Here is a 26,038-nt window from a genome sequence, read left to right as displayed (position 1 = left end):
CATAATTGGCTTAAAAAAACCATTTTTTCAGTACAGACAAATGGATTAATTTAGCAAAACTTTTAAACATTTCAAATCATATTGTCTCAGTCTTTGGAACTTGATTGAAATGAAAATTTGGAATACACATAAAAGCAATATACTATAAATAAATAAAAACTAATGACTTTAAAAAGAAGATAAAAGAAGAATTACCTTTTCATGAAAGATAATGTTGGTAATGTTTTCCCTCAGGCTTTTACAACAGATTTGCATTCTAACACCTAATCTAAAAACTTATATAGATAGAAATGCATGCTTTATTTCATGGAAATGAAATACAAATTAACTTTGTTTAGTGAAAAAATCAAGCATGATTGTCTGAGACAAGTTTTGTGTCAATTTGACCTTTCACGGACAACATCTAAGGGGACTGGGTGCAAAATTTACCTGCCCTCTAAGTAAATTGCTCTTAAAATGCCTAGTTAAAACATGGCTAAAGTAAAAAGGTTTGATTGAAAAAGACAAAATAATGATAATTGGCAAGTTATCACGAACACTGGGCTACACGTTTACTGTATCCTATTCTTGATCTCCAACCTACATATACATGTAACACACAAAAAAAACACACACTCGATATCAATATCCCATGATTATATGCATTAGTGAGTGCCTCTAAAAAAAAATCATATAAAAATAAATAACTATTACCCTGTCATACATGTATTTTGGCCATGTAAAATATGACACCATTATAAAAGTACAATAGTAATAATACCTAGACATGGAAGCCTATGATTGATTGATTGATTGATTGATTTTATTTGTCAGGTAACTGTGAACAAGTACATGAAGATATGAACAGTAGTGTATACCTTGACAGGATTGCCTATGTTAATTCAGAGTGTGAGATTCATATCAATAAGAGTTAACCACAGTTCAGAATATTGGGCAATTTGTTCAGCATATGTGAAAAGCAATCTCCTGAGAAAATTGGGTTATACACTGTAAGTTAAAAAGAATATCCACATGTTCAGCCAATGGAAAAATAAAATCTACTGGTCAATCAGAAAACCAGAGATGTCTAGTGAACATTGCAAACCAGGATTTGAATCTTACACAATGTGTTCAGCCTATGGTAATTAGAAAATCTACTAGTCTACTGATTACAATTTATTAGAGAGATGTAAACAGCAACCAGTTTTGACCTTAAGCTTTTAATCTTTGACAAAATGTTCAGCCTATATTTGTAAGCTCAGGGCCTCGTAACACAAAGGATAGCAATTAATCACTTATTTGAAAGAACATTTCTGACTGGTTCCTCAGTCAACTGAGCGAAAGCCGCATGCTACTATGCAATCGCTAACCTTTGTGTCACTGGGCCCAGATATCCATAAGAGCCATCACTCAATGGGTGACTACATGTATGTATCTTCAACCCGAGTGTGACTTTGAATATGTTTCAAGTATCTCTTTCCTTCGCTAGGTCCATCTTCACTCTATCACTCAACGAGACAACGCTTTCCGTTCTGGTGTACTCTTGGGTCATCTGCCTATTTCTTTGTTCATCTTCAGCCTGTTCAACATCTACAACTTTGACCTTTGACCTATCAGTCTGGATTGAAGACATGGATGAGTAGGACACACCTTCCTCTTCAGCCGTATTCCTAACAACAGCTCGAGCAAGCTGATTGGCCAACCGCTTCACATCTCCTGACCCAGGGTTATCGCCTCTCTGACCTCCGATATGGTCCTGGTGACCATGCTTCCAGCTTGATTCTGAGGTGCTTTTCTCTTCAGTGACAGTAATGTCCTCCTTGTGCAGCCTACCTGATGACTTTGTAGGTGATGGAGCTCTTGAACTGTTTCTACTTCCAGTAATACTGCCTGGGTTGGCATCTGTCATGAACACGCTCTGATCATCCGCATCGTTGTTATCGCTTTCGAAGCTGCCATCCTCATATGCTTCGGCTGCTTCTTGATCCGGGTGGTTGATCTTTCGCTCTGAGGTCTAGAGGTGGCTGAGGTCAAGGTGGTAGATGGAAATGAGGAAATACTTCCTGCATTATTGGCCGTAATGGCAGCAGCAATAGGGGCTTCATCTTCGGAGCCATCTGTTTTCCTACTGATAGTATCTTCACTCGTCATGTCAACTCCATCGACGATCTCAAGTTCTTTTCCAGAGGAGCAATCTACCCTATCATCATCTGCACCTCTTCCTCCTCTTCCAAATCATCCTCATACATGCTTTCCTCTGCATCAGCAAAGCCATCCTCAGATTCTATGGGAGCGCTGCACTGAGGTAAACTTGTTTTGCTTCGATCAGGCTCAAGGAGTTTTTCAAGTACAGCAGTTTTACTTTGCTTCTCCTGCTGGCGCTTTATCTCCATCCTACAATATTAAAGTAAAAAGGAAATTAGGACATGTGGAAACATGGGGGTGTAATGGCTCAATGGATTAGCCTCGGGACTTTAAAACAGAAAGTTGTAGGTTCAAATCCCAGTCATGTTGTAATAGTGTACCGAAGCGATGATGTCAGTTGCCATGATGTCATGGCTGCCTGGTTCTAAACAACTGATTGGTCTACATGTACATGTATATAGCGTGTGTTTCTCATAGGAGAAAATGGATGCTATTGGAATTTCATCAGTTGCAATCTATTTTTCAGAGGAGCCAAATTCATTGCCTCAAAACGCAAATTGATCAACATCGTTTTGATCACTAAATGAGATTAAAATGTATACCAACCTTAATGTCCTAATCCATTTTTCCTTTACACTTTCATCTTTTGGAAACCTACGAAAACTGCATTTGGTAACAACCAGGGAAAAACACATGACCATTCTTGCAAATACAAACATGTAAAGAAATTGTCAGCTGTGACTCTGTTTAGAACCAGCTGGTTCGTTCTCATGACATTGATGTCACACTTCGGTACTCTATTTCTTTCAGCAAAACATAATCTACATTCTGCTGCACTCGACCTAGGTGATGATGGATACCAGGCCTTGAAAAACTTGCAGGCTGTAAATAGCCGGCTGGTCTAAGGCAAAGTAGTAATACAGTCCCTTTTGAATCACCTGTAGATGTACATGGCATGCAATATCTTTCCCATCACAACTTCTTCAACGCACACAGCTTTAAATAAAAAAAAACTTGTGTAAAAGCAGGCTGGAACTTCTATTACTCATTACTCCCCTAAAATGAAACCACTGCTTTCTGCACAAAATTTGACAAATCTTGATTATCCTTCTAATAGTATCTGTCACTATTCCACACGATTTCAGCTGGATCATCCTACTTTGATAGCACCTAGAGAGACCTACATGAATATATATATATATATCCAAAAAGATCCTGGTTTGGATTTACATTCACTGCAGTTCTACTTCTCTGATATTCAAATACCACATGGGCTAAACCCATTTGCCTGTATTCTGAACTCCGGTTTGAATTAAACCCTGGCTTGTTGTACTTTAACTATGGAGAGCCAACTTGGGCACGGATCCTTAATGGTATACATCCAATTTACTAAGTCATTTGCCACTCAAATTGTTCATAATTGTCTGGAATGATAACTTAATTATTTTTCTTCATTATGAAAGCATTAGGAAACAAAATTGTAAAAAATTTTGGCTCCCCATAATTTTAGCACAGAGTTAGACCACAGTTTGAGTTAAACCTGACTTCAAAATAACTGCCATTTGGTCTAGTATCAACTTGGTTGAATTTGCCGTTTGGTATACACTACACTTATACGCACTTGGTCTAATTCTCATTTCATCTAAATACCCTGATGATCTACTTTGCTTAATTCCTTATTAGTCCTTTCATCAAACGAAGTTGCAAAAGGGGTTAGACCCATTTTTCATCAAATTTAATTTGACTTTGTCTCAAAGCATAGACTTTTAGTAACTCTAAAAGATGATACCAAAAGAAAAGTTGAATTTCCCATTAAAAAGTGAACAAAAATGACAAAGAAAGATCACATTTTTTTCTAAAGGGGTAGACCAATTTTTCATCAAATATAATTTGTTTTTATCTCAATGTAGACTTTTAGTAGCTTTACAAGATGATACCAAAAAGAAAAGTTGAAATTCCCATTAAAAGGTGAACAAAATTAATGACAAAGAAAATTCTCTCTTTTTCAAAAGGGGTTAGACCCATTTTTCATCAAATATTGTTTGTTTTTGTCTCACTGTATAGACTTTTAGTACCTTTATAAGATGATACCAAAAGAAAGGCGAATTCCCATTAAAAAGTGAACAAAAGTGACAAAGAAAAATCACTTTTTTTCAAAACGGGTTAGACCCCTTTCAGTTTACTTGCAAAAGGGGTTAGATCCATACGGGGGGTAGATTTTGTCAATTTTATGTTCGCGTTGTAGGGCATCACTATCATGAAAATTTACTTTCGCATAAGAATATTGCAGTAAGGGAGAATAAAAAAAAATGATTTTCTTGGAGTGGATCCAACCCCTTTTGCAAACAAACTTTTCTGAAGAGCTCATTTGTCAAAAGGGGTGAGATCCATTTTTCTAAAAAAATTATTGCTTTTTGTCTCAAAACCTATAGACTTTTAGTCACTCTGATGATACCTACCATGAATAAAAGTGGCAAAGAAAAATCACTTTTTTGTTTAAAGGGATTGGATCCATTCAGTTTGCTTGCAAAAGGGGCTAGATCCACAATGGTATTTTTTTATAAAAAAATAGAAAAAAAATTAAGACGGGTAAATTTATTTTATACTCAATTTTATGTTCACATGGCAGGGTAGTACATCATGAAAATTTAGCTTCTCATACGAATATATTGCAATATGGGAGAATACAAAAAAATGATTTTCTCGGAATGGTCCAAAGTGGATCTAACCCCTTTTGTGACCAAACTCTTAATATATAGACTAAATGTAAGTGGTGTTTGACCGAGTTGATATTATATTTGGGGATAGCCTAACTGAAAATAAAATAAAATGATAAAAGGAATGAATGAAACTTAAACCAGACGGATGGCACACAGAATGGTTGCAGATGAATGAGGATTAGACCATGTGGGATCAAACTGAACGAGAGTTAGACAAGAGCAAGCGTGGATCAAGAGCCGGGGGGGGGGGCACTTCCATTCACAAGTGGACACCATGCGCGACCATGGGGTCTTGAAAAGCACCCTAAACACACATTTTCCATTTACTGAAAATGCACCCCTTAACAAGTATTGGAAACAAAACAATATTCTTGGTAAGTATTCCCTGAAATGAACCCCTATAAACAAGTACACCCATATTTTATTGTTATGTCACGGGTCCTTCGGTCGTCGGTTTTACCTTTACACATCATTTGGTTTAGTACGACCCCATTTTCCACACCTCGTGCAAATCGGACTCTAAACACACAGTGTTGGGCAAAAAGGACATCCTTTAAAACATTTTAAATTTTGTTTTATCATCCCCACATATTTGAACTTTTTTTTTCATTACTTTTGTGTTTTTGACACCTTATCATGTTACGTACGTAATGTGCCCTATCTTGAAAAAGACATCCTTTTTACATGTTTTTGGGGTCTCGCATGGTATCCACTCGTCAATGTAAGTGCCCCCCCCCCCCCCGCGATCAAGAGACAATTAACAAAGATCTCTGACCTGATTCCTGGTGGTAGCTTTGCCATTTCCCTCTCCTTAGCTTTCTGTGCAACCTTCTCTTTTGCCTGTGTCAAGAACAACAAAAATAACTACACCTAAAAAAAAGTTACACCTAGTAATTCCGAAGGTTCGTAATTCCGAAGGTTCTTTATTCTGAAGGTTCGTAATTCCGAAACAGGTACATTGCTTATACCTCGATGTTCGTTAATCCGAAAACATAAAAGGTTTCGTTAATCCGAACATTTGTGACGTTATTCCGAAGGTTCGATAATCCGAAAACGAAATAAGGTCCGATGTTAATCAGGTTCGTTAATCCGAAAACGAAGTATGGTTCGTTGTTCCAAGGTTCGTTTGTCCGAAAACGAATAAGGTTCGTTGATCATTTAGTTTTAGGACTAACGAACCTTCGGAATTACGAACCTTATTTCGTTTTCTGATTAACGAATCTTCTGAATTACGAACCTCATTAGTTTTCGGACTAATGAACCTTCAGAATTATGAACCTTCAGAATATCGAACCTTCGGATTTCGGAATATCCGAACCTTCGGAATAACGAAGCTTCGGAATTACGAATGTATGCGGAATAAACAGTCAGGGAGTATGGCAATTCCAAAGAGGACATATGAAAAAGTACATGTTGATGTGACAGGTTGGGCTGTCAAATATACATGACGAAAACCTCCGTTTGAGAACACTATACCCCAGTTTTTCCATGAACCTACTCCATGGTTTTTCAATTCTCTTCTCCAGTACGATAAACCCTACTGCCCCAAGTAAGTATCAAAACACCGGTTTCTTGACCTCAGTCTGAAGATAACATAAGAGCCAAGCATGCCAACATTTTTTATTCACTTACTTTCCTTATTTCGAGGTCGAATTTCTTCGTTCGAAATTGAAAATGGACCAACATTGAATCTCTGAATACAATATGCCTTTGAAAACGTGATTGAATATCGAATACAATAATTTCATTCCGAAGGTCCTACTGCAGGCAGAGAAGTCTTACGTAATAGCACAGATGTTGTTTATCATTTTGTCCCTGGCTCAACGTTCACAATCTGGCCTGTGGAGGTGAAATTGAGACAGCAGGGATTACCTGGCCAAGCGGGGTTGATCAGGCGGGTCTTTCATAAAGCTGTTCGTAAGTTAAGAGCGACTGGGGATCCTGTCTTGTGGTAAATGGTACACACTTTTGGCGATGATCACCAGTCGTTTTTAAAGTCGCTCTTACGAACAGCTTTATGAAACGACCCAAACTCAAAATGATCTCAAATACAATTTGGGGTCTAATACCGCAGTGTGCAGTCTGAACTGCGGTCTCTCTCCAAACGGGGGTTTGACGCAATGGGAAGAACTATTACACATGCAGATCACAACGAAGAGAATCATGATGTGTAGCTTGTATGAGGTATGAGGCCTTTATGGCAGTGGCTTTAAGATGCAATCTTGGTGCCCAGTTTTAAGACTTTCATAATTTCACCTTATTTTGATATCAACTTTGCAAATTTTGTTGTTAGATGCTATGGTATCTGAAGTAAACTTAAATTTTTTATCGCCGACCTGCATGCTGATTCCTGAATACTATAGAAAACAAAGTTCCTACAATGGCAAAGCTATCATTTAAAAAGGTAAAAGGATGGAATATTCCATCTCAAAGAGACATATTAAATGGATAAGAAAAAACACACAAACAAAATACCTGTGCATGTAGTACAAATAGCAATTATTTTAGGTAAATAAATCAACTTTAATCAGCTCACCTTGGCTTTCTGCTGCTCTCGATATTTATTTACCTTTTCTCTTTCATCTGAAATGAAAGGGGAGAATATGATCCCATTTTCAATAACATGCAAGACAAACGATTCACCACAGTTTACAGTTCTGCTTTGCAAGGACTTGGGGTAAGTCCACTGGGGTATGTGGGATTGTGGGGTGTGTATTGCAGGGGGAGGGGTGACTAAACTATATCGATGTACAATTGCAATACAAACGTTTTTAAACCAACCTCATTTGTCAGAGCAACTTCCCTGTACGTTTATATAGTATCCCTAAATTAGACCCCAAAGTAGCCAATCTGGAATAAAATTATTGGAAATGGTTTTTTGACTGATTTGAGTAGGTATGGGTGTCAACATTTACCAAAAAAAAGTTAGGATGAATACGGGTTGGGGAAAGTGCTTTTTTCAAGGTCAAAGGTCAATGAACTTTTCATACTCTATAATGGTATCTCTGAGATGGAAAGGTGCAGGTTGGTGATAATGGTGTCAAAATGCACAAATTCTTACCAGAATATAAAATAAAATAAAATTAAGTACCTAGAATGCACATTCACCGATAAAATTCAAGGTCAAAGCCTTTCAAAGGTCAATGACCTTTTTTACATTATATACCATACTGCATAATGGTATCTCTGAGATGATAAGGTACAGGCTGGCGATCATGGTGTCAAAATGTACAGATTCTTACAAGAAGATAAAATAGAATGAATTCAAGTACTTAGAATTGACATTCACCAATGAAATTTAAGGTCAAAGGTTTAAAAAGGTCAATGACCTTTTTACATTATATTTACCATACTGTATAATGGTATCTATGAGATGAAAAGGCACAGGTTGGTGATCATGGTGTCAAAATGCACAGATTCTGACCAGAAGACCAAATGAAATAAAATTAAGTACCTAGAATGCACATTCACCCATAAAATTTAAGGCCAAAGGTCAATGATCTTTTATACATTATATACCATAATTATTATATAATGGTATCTCTAAGATAAAACGGCGAAGGTTGGTGTTCTTGGTGTCAAAATACACAGATTCTTACAGGAAGATTAAATAAAATAAAATTAAGCATCAAGAATTTACATTCACCTTTAAAATTCAAGGACAAAGGTCAATGTCCTTTTTAACATAAGATAATGATAATGGTATCTCTGAGATAAAACATCACAGGTTCGTAATCTTGGTGCCAAAATGCAAAGATTTGTACCAGTAGATTAAACAACACCAAAATCAGTATACAGAATATTGTTTCATCACCCTTGAATTCCAAGTTCAGATGAATATTATATATACATATATACATGTATACATATATATATATACATACATACATATATATATATATATATACATATACATTCATATATATGTGTGTGTGTATAATCTGTATGACATAAAAAATAACAAAACATTTATCCTATGTGTTCATATTTGTGATAATGTAAATAAAGATGGCTAATTTGTAATGAAAACATGGAGGTTTCATAATTTCAGTCTGAAGTAAGGTCATGGAGAATGTATTTAGGGGTCAGAGGTCAATGAACTCTTTCCAAAATATCAGTGGAAATTAAGTTTAAAAAAGGTGATAACCAAATAACACTTCTTCATATACTGCGATGCATTTCCAAAAGCAATGAAAAAAATGAAATGGATTATACAATTTGAAATTTGATGCATCATAATATCTAAATCAAGGTTGTCGTGTCTTTTTCTCTCCAGCGATAGTCCATTCATCTCATTAGCTTAATCTTCTGAAAATGGATAGGATAGGTCTAAATCTCATGTCACAGCTAGCATCATCTGAGAGCATTTCCAAACAGCAGAGGGATGACGATGAAGATGAAATGAAGGCCATCATTAGAGCTGCAGTTTTTGTCATAGTAAATGGCATGTATCTCAACTTTAACAAAGATGAATTCCCGTATTATTATTACACCTGTATTAATTACCTCTCATTGCGAGCTGCCAGAATCTCTTGAGATGCTAATTAATGCTGCATGACAAAACTTCATATCTGCTCTCTAGCTGCCGTAGGTCACCCATGATGCTATTTCTACTACATATCAGTTTGTACAGGGATCATGTATTTGGTCCAGAACAACTGATTGTTATCATGCATAGTAATGAAATTCTGAAATTCAAAAGGAGATAATAGCTTACAAGTACACATCCATTGACCTAACAACACTCCTACAGCACCACTTCCAGTTCTTGAGGATCAAGCTGTGCAACATATCAGTAATAATATAGATCCTGATATGTTATCCCTTGACAGAACATAAGGCTTTCATTGAATGGGCCAGATCAAAGTCCTGAAAATGTCAGAAGGTTTCCAAGAGTTTGATTACTCTTTGCTGAAGTTGAGACACTTAACTGCATTTACTATGACAAAAGCTGCAGCTCTAATGATTGCCTTATTTCAATTCTTCATCATTGTCCCTGGCTATATGAAAATGTTCTTGGATGATGCCTATCCTTTCCATTTACAGCTTAAGTTATAGTATATAGCATTTGAGGTTAGTGAAATATTGCTACCAAGAAATTAGTACCTTGATTTAGATTTATAAAATGCATATATAAATGCTGCTACTTTAGACAACTTTCCTCATTTCAAATTATATCATACATGATTTTTTTTACACTTTTGGCAATGCATTACTACAGTATATATTAAAGAGTGCTATTTGATTTAAATTTCACCTCGAACTTGTATTTTGACATCATCATTGGTCCAGGAATCAACTATTAAATTTCTGTTCATTTTCCACGCAGGTGAGTCTTTTTCCCATCAGAATCACTATATACCTACATGCCACAATCAAGTTATCGACCTATTTACTTAAATTTCCAGCCGTTTTTGACATAGTTCATTGACCTCTAGCCCCTAAATATATTTTTCATGGCCATTATTTATCCTTATTTCAAAGTAAAATTATTAAACATCCAAGTTTTCATTACAAATAGCTATTTTTCTTTCTATTATTCACAAAAAATGTGAATATAATGGATTAATTTCTTTTTTGGGAATCATGAATGGATATATCAATATTTATTAACTTTTGACCTTTGACATTGGATATCAAAGGTGAAGGATAATTCTTTAATATTATTTTGTGCCTTTTTATCTTCTTGCAAAAATTGCTTTTTTTTACACCAAAATCACCAACATGCAGCGTTTTATCTCAAAGATACCATTATACGATATATATACCCTATGTAAAAAGGTCATTGACCTTTGACCTTGAACTTTATGGATTAATATGCACTCTGGGTACTTATTTTCATTTTATTTGATCTTCCTGTAAGAAACTCTGCATTTTGACACCAAGATCACTAACCTGCGCCTTTTCATCTCACAGATACCATTATACCGTATATGGTATAGATGTAAAAAAAAGCTCCTTGACGTTTGAAAGGTTTTGACCTTGAATTTCATTGGTGAATGAGCACTGAATGTACTTGATTTTATTTTATTTGATCTTCTTGTAAGAATCTGTGCATTTTGACACCAAGATCATCAACCTGCGCCTTTTCATCTCAGAGATACCATTATATCGTATATGGTATATAATGTAAAAAGGTCAATGAAGGTCAATGACCTTTGAAAGGTTTTGACCTTGAAAGTTTTCCGTTTAATGTGCATTCTGGGTACTTAATTTCATTTTGTTTGATATTGTGGTAAGAATTTGTGCATTTTGACACCATTATCACCAACCTGCGCCTTTCCATCTCAGAGATACCATTATACAGTATATATGAAAAGGTCATTGACCTTTGACCTTGAAAAAAAGCACTTTCCCCAACCCGTATTCCTCCTAACTTTTTTTTAGTAAATATTGACACCCATACCTACTCAAATCAGTCAAAAAAACATTTCCAATAATTTATTCCAGATGGTTACTAATTACGGGATACTATAAATGCTTTCCAGGGATCATATTTCACATTCTGGACAACTGCAAACCATGTCTGATTTTGCAGAAGTGGGATATGAACACACAACACTCTGATTACAAGGTGAAAGGCAGAAACACTCCACAAGGAAACTAAACATGAAATATACCAAGGATATCTCACCATTTTCTTTTCTATACCTCCATGCTTCTTCTGCATTCAACATGGCATGGACATTCGTGGAGATCTGCTTCACTTTGCCCTGCAATAAAGAACATTACAGAAAGTATTATACAGGGAAACCTGTTACAAAGACAACCCTATGCCTACAAAATTAGTCTTCATGTGCAGGTGTTTATATCGACAGATTCTATATAGATAACAAGGGAAATAAAAGTGGTCATAATAATTATTACAGACAGGAGGTAGTTATAGCAGGTTATGAATGTAGAGACTGGATCGCCTTACACGCAGACCAACTCGCAACAGAGCTCTTATTTGTTTGTGTTTTTTTGTGTGGCTTGTGAGGGAAACGAACATTTCAACTATTATTATGTGTTATGATATCATCTTTGGACTTTGCTGGATAAGTTTCTACTGATTTTACCCTACCATCTTTCGGATTTTGATAGTTCATCATTTCCTATCAGACTGTGTTATAATGACAGAGCCTCCATTTCAGCTCACAGCAACTTACCATTGACTTCTACATGGGCTATTCAACTCTTTCACTGGACTCATTCAACCCTACTCACACAATAGTAAGTGTCCAGTTCATGAGACAATTCTATTCATCATGTTACTGCAAGTGTTTTCTTCATATACTAACCTTGCTTTACGTTCATGAACGTGCTATTACAGAATTCCAACCTTTAACTGTGAAACACATGAACTCTATATATCATTTGAAACACTTACACCATCCTATCAGCTATTACCCCAATCATACGGCTTGTTTCACTGTTCAACTTTTTGTATGTGGTGACATTGAATTAAACCCTGGCCCGACATCGTCACAAGTTCACCGATATACAGTTACTGAACTTTATAAAATAAAACGAACCAACCCCCAGACTAAATTATCAAATGAAACTTGGGGTATCCTGAAAAAAACTTGGTATTATTTCTAATCGACTAAGCCATCGTGGAAAACGAGGCGGAACAAGGAAACAACACGTAATACCAGTCATTATTAGTAGAAGAAACAGTCAACAAATACCAACTAAAGTATCAAAAAGGGATGTTTCGAGATCTCGATATGTTGTGAACCCCCAATCCTCACTGTTCCAATCATCATCAGTACCTTCCTTGTATATACTGAATGCAAGGTCTTTGAAAAATAAGTTTGACGAATTCACCTTTCTTGTTAAAAGTTATGACGTCGATATTGTCTGTGTGAGTGAGACCTGGTTTCACGACAATGTTCCAGTGACAGCGGTCAGCATCCCCAACTACAACAATTCTACAAAAACCGAAATTCTCAACAAGGTGGAGGAGTTGCTATTTATGTGAAATCTTCTTTGAACGCTACTCAAGCCTACGTAGATGTTCCAGAAGAACATGAGATTGTTTGGACGCATATCCGACCAACAAGATTACCTCGGAATGTATCTTCAGTATTTGTGGCATCAGTCTACTCACCACCAACCAGTTCAGATGTGGAAAGCTTTATCAGCTATCTCACAAAGACTTTTGATGATATTGTTCTGAGGCACCCTTTGGCAGGTATCATTATCTCTGGTGATTTTAATCGAGCTATGTGTCTCGGCTTTTAATTGGACACAACCTGACTCAGGTAGTTAATCGCCCAACGCGAGATCTTTCCATTCTGGACTTGATTATTACAAACATGAAGAGTTTGTATACCGCCATACAAATTGTCGCCCCCATTGGAATGAGCGACCACAATGGAGTCATGTGGAAGCCAAAACAGCGATCATGCAAAAGAAATGAAGTTAGACAGAAAACGGTTCGACCAATGCGTCAATCAGATGTGCGTGAATTTGGTAGTTGGATCACACACCACGACTGGACAAATGTTTATCAAGAAACAGATGTTGAGGTATTCTACAATGAGTTGAATGAGGCCATCAACATCCATTTTCCAACCAAGACTGTAAAGCTGCACATGATGGATAAACCTTGGATGACGACTAAAGTCAAAGACTTAATACATCAACGCCAACATGCTTTTCACTCAGGGTCCTCAACTTGGCGAAGACTTCGAAACAAAGTGCAGCGAGCAATCGACAAAGCGAAACGATTATTCTACAAAGTACGCGTACAACATTTGAAACGTGAAAATCCAGCTTCGTGGTATAAATCAAACTGATGATCTCAAATAGACAACAAGATACGTTTATTTTCCTAGCAGATTTAGATTCCCCAAGCACATTGGACGTGGCAAATGTCATAAACTCATTTTTTGTAAGCATTGGAAAAGACACTCCATCTCTTGACATGAACAACATCCCTGCGTTCAGACCGATTCAGCTGGACACTTTACCAACCATTCAACCTTGGACAGTCTAACGTTAATTGTCTAAAACTCCTGTTGGAAAAAGTGGTGGACCGGATAGAGTCTCACCTCGTTTGATTCGGGAATTTGCAGTGGAACTCAGCTCCCCCTCTCTGCAACACCTTTAATGCGTCGTTCCAAGAAGGCAAGGTTCCTAGTTGTTGGAGGAAGTCCATAGTAATTCCGGTTCCAAAAGAAACCCCTGCAACACTGCAGAAGCTATACGACCTGTCGCTTTAACTGACTTTTTCGCGAAACTTTTGGAGTTGTTTGCATACAAAATGATTTTCAAAGACATCTCTCACCTCATTGATCATCAGCAGTTCGGCAATCGCCCCGGTTGGTCAACAGCCCACTATTTGTTAAGTTTGCTTGAATACCTGCATTCGAATGCTGAAAAACCTGGATCGACTACTAGTGTGGTACTTACCGATTTTTCCAAAGCCTTCGACCTGGTGAACCACAACGTAGCAATTACGAAGCTGTATACCATGGGAGTGCGCCTGTCATTAATTCCCTGGTTGTGCAGTTTCCCGAGTGAGAGAACGCAGTCCGGTATAAAAACCAACTTTCAACATTACTTACCTGCTTAGCCGGGGTTCCTCAAGGGACGCGACTTGGGCCATTAGTTTTTCTAGCGATTGTCAACGACGCTCTCCAATAATCTGCATGCTCTAGGTGGAAGTATGTACTGTTGCAGAAACGCGTCGATTAACTTCACCAAGTTCTATCAATTCTACATTGTCGGCACTCAGAGAATGGTGTAAGGAATCGAATATGCGTCTAAACCCATCCAAATGTCAACTCATGAGGGTGTCATTTACTCGCGGACAACTCCCACCAGCGGAGATTAGGATTGGCGATGAGATCTCAGACAAGCAACAAGTGAAATTGCTTGGCGTTGTTCTGAGCAGCGATCTTCGATGGACAGAGCATGTCAACTACGTTACATCAAAGGCAGCCAAGAAACTGTATCTACTACGGATGCTGAAACGTTTCTCCATGCCACTTTCTGATTTGATTACAGTCTACAATTCGTACATAAGACCGTTTCTGGAGTATTGTTGTGTCCATCTTTTAAAACCAAAATCACAAGAATTCTATTCATTCTTACACCTTCCTATGCCTAATGCGTAGGAAGGTTTTAAGTATTATTATATAAAATATATAAAAAAATGAAGATTTCTTACCTAACTGATGCCGCGTAGACCCCCCGTTCCAAATGTAAACAACGGAAATACAATAGCGTCGACCCTTGAACCGCTTATGTATGACGTACTTCCGGAAAGCAATCCCGTCTTAACGAACAATTTAGAGATAAAAATTGTTATTTAACAAATATTAAAATTTATTTTTTGATTATAAATAATTCATTTTATAATATATAAATTATTTATGATCACGAAATCAATTTTAATATTTGTTGATCTCTAAATTTTATATTCTTATATAATATTTAACACCTTCCTACGCATTAGGCGTAGGAAGGTGTAATGATGAATAGAATTAATAGAATTCTTGTGATTTTGGTTCTAAAAAGATGGATTTTCTAGGGAAATCCATCTTTGTTTTGGTCCTTCACTTAAGACACTATGGAGAGAGTGTCAAGACGTCAATGATGAAGAAGTATATGACATATCTAAAAAAAGTGGGCAATTATGTGATTAACTATGTGATCTGAAGTCTAACACTGTGTCCACATAGTTTACACATAGTCAACTATGTGAACACACTGTGGTAACACTGTGTTTGTTACCCAACTATGTGGGCAATTATGTGATTAACTATGTGATCTGAGTCTCACACTGTGACCACATAGTTTACACATAGTCAACTATGTGAACACACTGTGGCAACACTGTGTTTGTTGCCAAAGTATGTGGGCAATTATGATTAACTATGTGATCTGAAGTCTAACACTGTGTCCATATAGTTTACACATAGTCAACTATGTGAACACACTGTGGTAACACTGTGTTTGTTACCCAACTATGTGGGCAATTATGTGATTAACTATGTGATCTGAAGTCTCACACTGTGACCACATAGTTTACACATAGTCAACTATGAACACACTGTGGTAACACTGTGTTTGTTACCCAACTATGTGGGCAATTATGTGATTAAATATGTGATCTGAAGTCTAACACTGTGTCCACATAGTTTACACATAGTCAACTATGTGAACACACTGTGGTAACACTGTGTTTGTTACCCAACTATGTGGGCAATTATGTGATTAACTATGTGATCTGAAGTCTCACACTGTGACCACATAGTTTACACATAGTCAACTATGTGAACACACTGTGGTAACACTGTGTTTGTTACCCAACTATGTGGGCAATTGTGTGATTAACTATGTGATCTGAAGTCTCACACTGTGACAACACTGTGACCACATAGTTAACACATAGTTTACACATAGTCAACTATGTGAACACACTGTGGTAACACTGTGTTTGTTCCATAAGGGACGTCTCACTCGTTTATAATAAATTTTAATGCGCCAAGATAGAAATGAGGCATACATGTAATTATGACCGGAGTTTAATAGAATCAAACGAATGTTTGTTGCATGTGATAAACCCTTCAAGCAAAGGCGTCGATTTAGTTTAAGAGTGTATAATTAACTTTTGCTTGAATAAAAACATTTACAATGTTCGACGTTGAATGTTAAAGTATCCATCCTACATGATTACAAAAGTGTACAGTTATACTAAGGGGAATCTTTCCTTTTTTCACAACAGCCCGAACCGTTATCCTTTTAATCGATAGACCTATCAGCATTGTCATAATTATATTCAACATGATAAACACCACCGCTACCAATAGCATTGTCATGGTAACAACCAACATTGTCAGCTATCCAGTCATCATCATCATCATAACTATTATCATTATCACTGTCATTTTGCTTTTAGTTTCTTTTTCCTCCTCATGGTCATCTTTTTCTTATCCTTATTTTTCTTTTCCGTGTTCATGTTTTTTTCTGTAGGAAATAACAAAAACACCGATTGAAACACATCAATATGAGGGCGCGGATGCATGTAATTGCCTTCTAGGCGCGGAAAGTGTTTTATATGTGTTGGTAGTAAAAAAATTCTTTACATCCCAAGAATAATTTGGCGCCCACCCCAGTCCGAAATCCTGGATCCGCCCCTGCATGTTTCATGTCATAGGATCATGTTCTCTTAAACTAGTCTGCAGGCCCTGACTCATATTTGACACTTCAACGAATAACATGTCTAAAGTGAAGACTAGACTCTAAAGACTCTGTCTGTGTCAAATAGAGCCAGCCACAGTATTTAGTGAAATTAGTCTCGCTAATTCAGACTGCATTATGCACTATGCATATTGCGAAAACCAAGTGTCTGTGCCTGCAAACTACACTTAAAGCTATCATGATTTAATATAGTCGTTGATCAGTGCCAACTATATACTTCCTTATACTACCTTAATCCTCACAAATCAAGGAGGCTATCTTGGGAAGATATCAACCTCTTATCAATTTTGAATAAAATTTTAAAATGAAAATCAATAACACTTTGTCTCTGCGTTTTATATTGTGTCAATTGTCTTGTCCATTCTATTGACCTTGATAATAATGATGACTGATGGTATTTGCAGGCACATGAATTTGATTCAAATCATTCGATGGCACAGGAATGACTGGATAAAAGATCATATTTTTATAAGAATACCTCAGTTCATCATGTGACGGCCAGTTGCGCCACCATTATTTTGTCGAATTGTAAAGCCTAAAAACAATACTGTAGAATTCATCAATAACATATTTTTCCACAATAAGATTTTTTTTAATTTTTAAAAATGTTTCGATTTTATAGGCCGTTCTCAATTAATTCACAATAACAGTTCAACTTAGATTAATCAGGTATCCATTTTAACGATTACAGATAGTAAAGATTGTTGAAAAAACATTTTTTTACAAATATCCAAAGCCGTCATTATTTTTTATTACCTTCATCTTTATTCTGTTCATCTCTTTTATCGTATATTTTTTTGATTTTTTTTTAAATATTTTCAGATTTCCTTCCCGTATTCATTTTCTTACCCTTCTTTTTCACACACTCCCTTCCTATTTTAGTTTCTTTTTTTTGTCTTCGTAATCATCTTCTTTCTTCCCCTTGTCTTCTCTTCCGTTTTCACATTTTTCTATAAAGAATGCAAAATAAACCGATCAACAACATAGTCATTCCAGAAAGGAAATGATTGTAATTGTTTTTCAAGGGGCAGAGGTTGTTCCATGTGTTTCGGTAGAAAAAAAAAGAAAATCCGCTCCAACCACATCGGAACAATTTTGGTACCCTTCCCAGTCCGAAATCCTGGATCAGCCCATGCATACTTCATGTCATCACATTATATTGGAGCTATCAAGATTTTTAATGTAGTCATCAATTTATTCCAACCTGTTAATACTACCCAATGCTACCTTAATAATCCTCACAAATAAAGGAGGTTATCTTCGGAAGATATCAACCTCTTATTGATTCAAAATAAGATTTTGAAAAAAATAAATCTTTGTTTTTTCGTTTCATAAAGTGCCAATTCATTGTCCATTTACTTTCTAACCTTGATGCTAATGATGATGATGACTGATGGTATTTGTGTGGCAAAATATAGGCCCATCAATTTGATTTAAATCATTCGATGGCGCAGGAGAAAATGTCATATTTTCATGAGAATACGTTATTACTTCATAGTAACAACCTTCCGTAAACCTCGGAACGGTAATAATAGGGTCACGTAACAAACAGGTTAGTAATCGTACACTAGATTGCAGGACATTATAGTCAATGGAATCAATCGTAGAAAACTGTTCTACAATCATTGCTAAGCTTTGTGTTATGGGTCCTACATCTGTGTAGATTGCAGGACATTATAGTCAATGGAATCAATCGTAGAAAACTGTTCTACAATCATTGCTAAGCTTTGTGTTATGGGTCCCTACATCTGTGTGCAAAGTTCTTCCATGTGACACCACGCTTGTGAGATTAGAAAACCCCGTGCTTTCATGTACATACGACTGGTCACCACAGCATGCCCGCCTGATCACGGGACTTTACTTCGGCCGCTGGGTGGTCGGAGATATGAGAAACATTCGGCGTATATAGTGTGGTATGACATGGATAAGGAGAGGTTTTTCCCCCCAAACAAAGCGAGTACATATTAAGTGAGGTAAGCCTTACTGATGAATGCTAAGTATATATCATTAGTCTATCGAATCGATATTGCATCTAACGTGGATTATTGGTGGACCGCTGGCAATTAAATCCATTGGTCGTATTCACCTCTCCAGCTAAACCATTTCGCATGCGTTATCAGCACAGCAAATATGTCTAAAAACGATCCGGATTTTTTTATGCTGGCTCGATCCCCTACACAAAGGGCAAGCCATCTTGCACAAAATGTGAAGGACATATCCCCGTGTGCATGGTGGGCATCATGTTTTACTTAATTTCCTCCGAAGGGGAATTAGATTTCAAATTTCCTGGGACTATTTCCATTGACGAGTGGATACCAGGCGCGACCATGGGGTTTCAAAAAGTACCCCAGGCAATTCTTTCCATATTATGGAAATCTATTCATTGGCGTGTGAAATTCTACCATACGCAAGTAATTGAAATTTGACCGTTAACACTTAGCTTTCCTTACAAAATATATACCCTTTTTCAGAGTTTTATATGGCATTTTTGACACCCTTATTACGTTACATGTGTAACGTGCCCACTTTTTAAAATGAAATTCCTTATTACGCGTGGTCGCGCCTGGTATCCACTCGTCAATGGAACTGGATCCCGGGCACCTCGAGCTCTAAGAGTCACTTGCGGCTCTGGAAACTCGTCCTAATTCGGATTTGTCGCTGTCGCAGCCAGAATTATACACACGAGCCGCGAAGATGAATGAATCCGTTGTGGATGCGATAGGTAAACAAATTCTCATGTCACACAACTTGTATTGCAGGACAGTCTTTTACGACGGGCCCAAAATCAAATGCGTCGTAAAGGTCCGTTCGCGCGGTAATAGGTCCGGACTACTGATCACATGAGAAGCCAGTTGCGCCATCAGCAAATTCAAAGTAGGCGGGGGTTGGGGTGGGGTGAGACAAAACATGTATTTGGGCAAGGGCGCCCTGGATAAGAAATGGAAGAAAATCTTTTTAGCTTAGAGTGAAATATGATTAAGTTTAAATATGATGCTTGTGACAACAAATAAGTTCTATATCAAGAGTACTGTACAACTTGATAATCATTTTTCGTAATTTCTTGTGGAATGCCCCCCCTAACTGGTAGATCCAGGACACAGCCGGCCCGTGCCCAACCCCCCCCCCCCCCACCCCTTTGAGAGGCACTATTGAATTGTTTTTTTGTAAAATACCCATGATTTTTTCATTAAAACCTCACTTTTTGGCTTGTCAAAATTTTCCTCGGAAAAATGTGAACCCCCCTTCGAAAAATCCTGGATCCGCCCCTGCCTGACGTCATGGTAGTTGATGTGTGTGAGGGTGTGGTTGTGTGTAAAAAGATGAGGTAGTATGTGTGGAAGTAGGAATAATTTTGTGCGTGTGTTTGTGATTGTTAGTTTATGTAATCTGGTGAGGATGTGGGGTGTGTGAGTTTGTTGGTTCTGTGTGTCGTTTGTGGGTGCAAATAACAGTTAGGAATGTGTGAATGTATATCGTGTGTGTTTTCGAGTGTGTGTGTTTCTGAGACTGGTGTACCTCGTTTGGATGTGTCAGGTGGAGGTTAACTGTGAGTCTCCGAGTGTGTGTTCGGTTTGCCTTGAATATCACATAACAAACGAATGAATCTAAGCACAATGAAGGAAGTCTGGTCAACGTTTATGAGAATAAACTAACTTTTGGAACCTTACAAAGTAAAAATCTCAGCTTGTGATTACTTTTTACCTGATAATCGGAAATTGATATCATTATTTCCCCATTTTTTTCTATACGTTAGGGAGTGTGTGTATGAATGAATATGTACATATTACGTGAGTAGTGTACAAACACCCTCTACCCAATTTCTTTACAGGGTATTAAGAGAAAGCGTTACTTGATAATTTAGAACTATCATGAGGATTATGAGAACGGCAATTACATGAGGATGATAATGATAACAACTATAAGTTCATATCATAATAATCACATTTTAGTTTGATTTTTTCCATGAAACCCCGGCTGGTTTCATTGTACACAGCATCCCCGCCCGGAACTTTGGCGGGAGGGGGTAGTGCAGCCCATCCCTCCTCTTCTTGCACCCCCTTTTCTATACAAATTAATCTCGAATTCGAAGAGCTACAATCAATAGAAAGGTTGATGACATTAACCTTCAGCCAGGTAGCAAGAATGAACACAGTCATGTTTCATAAATGCTAGTGAAAAAAAGTGGTACAAAAATGCTGATTGGAAATTTTGATGTCTAAATTATTAAAAGAAAGTTCGAGTTTTTACATTATTTCATTTGTGTGGATGCACGAACAAAAGATAAGCAGAGAAGTTTTTTATTGTCATTACAAAAAGTACGTAGGTTAGCTGTCATTTTTTGTATAAATAGTTCTATTCAATATTTTGAACTGAAACTACTTCATCTTTACATCTTCAATTGACTCAAAGGAGTACTCCACATGGTATTGTCAAAGTCAAACATTTGTTTCCAATTTGTGAGACTTTTTCATTCTTAAACATATACTTAAAAAAAGCACAATTATAAAAAAAACTTTGATTATCAATCCAATGCTTCAGAATAAAACAAGAAGATACAAAGACCTTTTGGTATGACATATTTATATTAAAAACACATGAAGCAATAAACAGGTCATGTACATTGTATTTGTGTTGAAAATCAAAATATGAGACAATTTTCCCCATTTGTTGCCAAAAGTCATTATCAAAACGTACCCTTGGCGAACCAAGACTTGAAACATATCACCTCTATTTTTAAATATTTGATTATTCCAAAGGACTTGACATGCAACATCATCAACAATATAACGAGTAGGCCTGTAGGTTTATTCTTTAACGACGTTATTAATTCCTAAGGGTATGGGTGAAGGAGAAATCGTGAACTCTTTCGTCTCAACTCTCTTTTCCTCTCACTTTAGTGTTTGTTCAAGTTCAATGAAAACCTTTTCGGTTTCCCCCTACAAAGTATCACCCCCTGTGTGGTGGAACCACTGCAAAAATAAAAAATAAAATAAACGAAATAAAAAAAATGCTAAAACAATAGTGAGACTAGTGTTCCGATCATATCGATGAGCATACAATTGCATTATACTTGCTTATGTAGCGCTTAATACTTACTTTGTCAGAAGTACGTCTCTAAGCTCTCTACAGTATATGCGCATAATTAGTATACCCTGGCTTTAGCAGTGCAGCTGCTACGCGCGCTGCGTTCAAGGAATAAATTCCTGCCAGGTACCCATTTATCTCACCTGCGTAGAGTGCAGCACATTGTGGATCAATTTTTTGCTGAAGGAAATTACGCCATGGTTGGGATTCGAACCCACGACCTTCTGTTTCAAAGTCCGGAGACTAATCCACTGGGCCAGAACGTGACAATGGAACCCATCCTGAGTATTAACACCCCCGCAATCGAAGATCAATCGTTTCATATTATACAAGGTAGGACTAAACAATCATAATCGCAACATCGAGATATCTCATTATCGGTATCAACACTCCACACCTGGACAAACGTAAGTAAATACATCAGATCCAGCTTCAAGCTCACGAAAAGAGCGATTGCTGGTCCTGAACTTCGCATTCAAAGTAAAAGAGGATAGCCAGTGCTGCACTCGTAGAAACAGACAAGAACACCTGTGGTTTCTCAAACATCGCACCTTGAAATGAATACTGTGTACACGCCTAGTCGTATACTTTTCGAAGCTACCTTGCAGAATTCAGAGGCCAGAAAATGTATAAATTGAGGGCTGGTGGAGCTGGGAAATTCACAGTCAGCATCGTTTGGTATACTGACAACAAGCAGCAAGGAATCTTTCTGAGCTGATAGCATCATCATCGTCATCATGGAAAGCAGAATAATTCTAGCCGTGCTCGTTGCCATCTCGGTTCTTGCTGTTTGTGCCGCCCAGGCTCGTAAGTATAGGCCCTATGGTATTTTTTAAAAGGGTTTTGAGGGTTACTGAGAAGCTTCAAAAGAACATTTTTACGAGAATATCAGGGACACCTGTAGTATTATGACTTATTATCGTAAAATAAGGGTATAATCCAAGCATCGCGATTGGTCGAAACAAGTCACATGACAGACCTTTTATTCGCGACTTGCAGTCAGCGCAATACATGGCGCACATCGAATGTAAAATTGCATGTTCCAGTAGACTAGCGTTTTGTTAGCACATAGTGGTACACAGTTTGGCACAGTTTCTGAAGAATCTAAACCCTACATGTTATTATATCGGACATGGCCGGCGATCTCGGAAAAGGGAGTACAAGGGGGCCGTGCCCTCGCCGAATTTCAAATGAAGAACAGCAACAAATGAACAGCGTCATCTCCTCAAACATGCCCCCCCCCCCCCTGCAGGTACCAAAATTCCACTGTTTCTGCATTGTTTTCTTGGATAGCCTGAAGGTCATCATATTGCATCAAATCAAAACAAAATGTGCGAAAATAAGACGGAGAAGATCATTAATAAATGCGGAAGACCGTTATGCGACTTGCCGGCGTGTTTGTATATATAGTCAAAGATGCTTCGTTGTTTACAATGGCTGCTTTGAGATTTCCATTTTAATGCCGTAATAATTGCGGGTGAAAATAAGTTGATTGTTTTTTGTTTTATAATACGTAATTACCTCACAGTTCGGCACATATAGTTTCTCAAGAATCTAAACCCTAAAGAATGATTTTTTTTAGGAATTTTAATTTTAATGGATAAATTTTAAAAGTTCGTGGCTGTCTGCAGCTTAAAGTAGACAACCGAAGAAATTTTGTGGTCATCATTATGAAGGGGAAGTATTACTAATCAGATATATAACTTCACTTTTTAAAATAGCGATATAGAGTTTGCAGAAATCAGCTCTCATAAATGACTTATTTTCATGGCATATTTCTGCCTTCGTCCGTCCTCTGGCGAGCTCCAGCTGATGACGTCACACCAAGAGCAGTGGCAGCTGAGGTGACAGCAGCCCATTGAAGACGATCTTTCCAATCAGCGTTTTTTGCTCTTAAAATTGTTTATTCCTCACAAGATTGGTCTTATTACATAGATAAAAGTTTGAATTTTTCTGAACAGTAAAATGAAATGCACATTTAACATATTTTGGTAACCGATATTAGCTTAGAAAAAATTATTTGTTTTCAAGAAATGAACGTGAATAAACAAAGCATATTTTCACTTAGAAATCATGCTTGCACCACATTGATATATTATCAATATAGAACATAGACATTCGTCTTCACGACTGAATAAAAAATTATGAAATTTGATTACGTAGCAAGTTCAGGAACCACAAAAAAACACGGCAATATCCATCGCGAAATTGATTGGAATTGCAGTTGGATTGCCGAAGCATTGCGAGGCAACAGCAGCGAACGCACTTTGTATATATATCATTATAAACCCGAGAACGATGAAGTTCCTATCTGTGGACAAATTTGTACGCACGTAGTTTTTTTGTGAGTGCGGGGATCCTGGTTCGAAACTCTTTGATTTTTTTTTGGTTCGGGATTTTTTTTTTCAATTATATTCCTTCCCCGTTCCTACCAGCTCTTTTTTCTCTTTTATTTTCATGTGAGATTCTGTTCAGTCCTGTATTTATTAAATCTTACTTCTTAATTGCTGCTTTTTATTTTCAAGTTAGATTCTCTAGGCCTACTTTGGGCAGCGACTCCCTCACGGTAGTCACTTAAGAACCAAGTTTGAAAGGACACTCGTAAAATTACGTCACTCTCACCGATGAATATTCATTAGATCGTGGTCGTGCGTGTTCAATACAAACTCTGCATGCATGCACTCAGTGTGTATTGAACACGCACGACCACGATCTAATGAATATTCATCAGCGAGAGTGACGTAATTTTACGAGTATCCTTTCAAACTTGTTCTTAAGTGACTACCGGATCACTCACTGACTGGAGTGGAGCAACACAATGACGAATGTAGTAGACAAAATCGGTCTTTACAGTCCACAATTCAATAAAAACGGGCAAAGGAACACAGTAACTGATTCACGTTTTGTCTGAAGTTGTCAAAAACAGAAATTGAATGTCACATAACATGAAGAAAACGGTAAATTCGGAAGATATTGAACAGGTCAGTAAGGTGATTCAGTGCATGATGCACAGAGAGCTGATGAGCTCGTCGATTGTGTGACGTCATTATTCTCGACCGTTTTCGGCTGCGTGATTGTCGGTCTGGGGGGCTGAGAAGGCCGGGTGTCTAATAATTTCATTTCTTGCATTTCCACGACATCTATAAGACTTTTTAGTGATATATTTGTGTATAAAAAGACAATACCTTTCCATCCATATATAATTTGTCTATAATCATCACTTTCGTGAATTTTCTTCGTGTGTATCCTTTAAATGTTTTTAAATGAAAAGTTGAATTCCTAGTATAAACGTAAGAAATAGACTCACTATTGTAAAACCTTTCTGACTTACAATGGCATTGTCCATGAATCTCGTCTTTTCGGTTTTACATTTGTGCAGCAAATGGATTTCGGCCCAGACCAGGACCAAGGCCGAGACCTGAAAACGGCACAAGGCCGAGACCAGAAAACGGCACCAGGCCTGGACCAAGACCGAGACCAGAAAACGGCACGAGTCCTGGACCACGATCGGGACCAGAAAACGGCACCAGTCCTGGACCACGACCGGGACCAGAAAACGGCACCAGTCCTGGACCACGACCGAGACCAGAAAACGGCACCAGTCCTGGACCACGACCGAGACCGGGGGACGGCGGAGGAAACCACTCTCAACCTATCAACGGCACCAGACCGGGCAACGGCACTGGCAACTATTCAAGTGACGGTCATATCGTAAAGCGCCAGATATTTTTCTCTACCACGCCACCCCCATCAGGAAATGGATCTGGAAATCACTCAAACCCTCCTCCTCCTCCCCCAACACCAAGCAACAGTTCTGCTCCACCACCACCACCACCACACAACAGCACAGCTCCCCCTCCACCAAGCAACAGTTCTGCTCCACCACCACCACCACCACCAAACAACAGCACTGC

General features: G+C 37.6%; 1 pseudogene; it reads right to left on the bottom strand.

Moving 5' to 3' along the window:
• Positions 1-1,272: 1,272 nt before the first annotated feature.
• LOC121426687 lies at positions 1,273-25,470 on the bottom strand (annotated as a pseudogene).
• Between the last annotated feature and the right edge of the window lie 568 nt (positions 25,471-26,038).

Source organism: Lytechinus variegatus, chromosome 13 (genome assembly GCF_018143015.1).
Source record: "Lytechinus variegatus isolate NC3 chromosome 13, Lvar_3.0, whole genome shotgun sequence".
NCBI classification, from domain to species: Eukaryota; Metazoa; Echinodermata; class Echinoidea; order Temnopleuroida; family Toxopneustidae; genus Lytechinus; species Lytechinus variegatus.
Note: the sequence above shows the minus strand (reverse complement) of the source record. Positions and strands in the feature narration are given on the sequence as shown.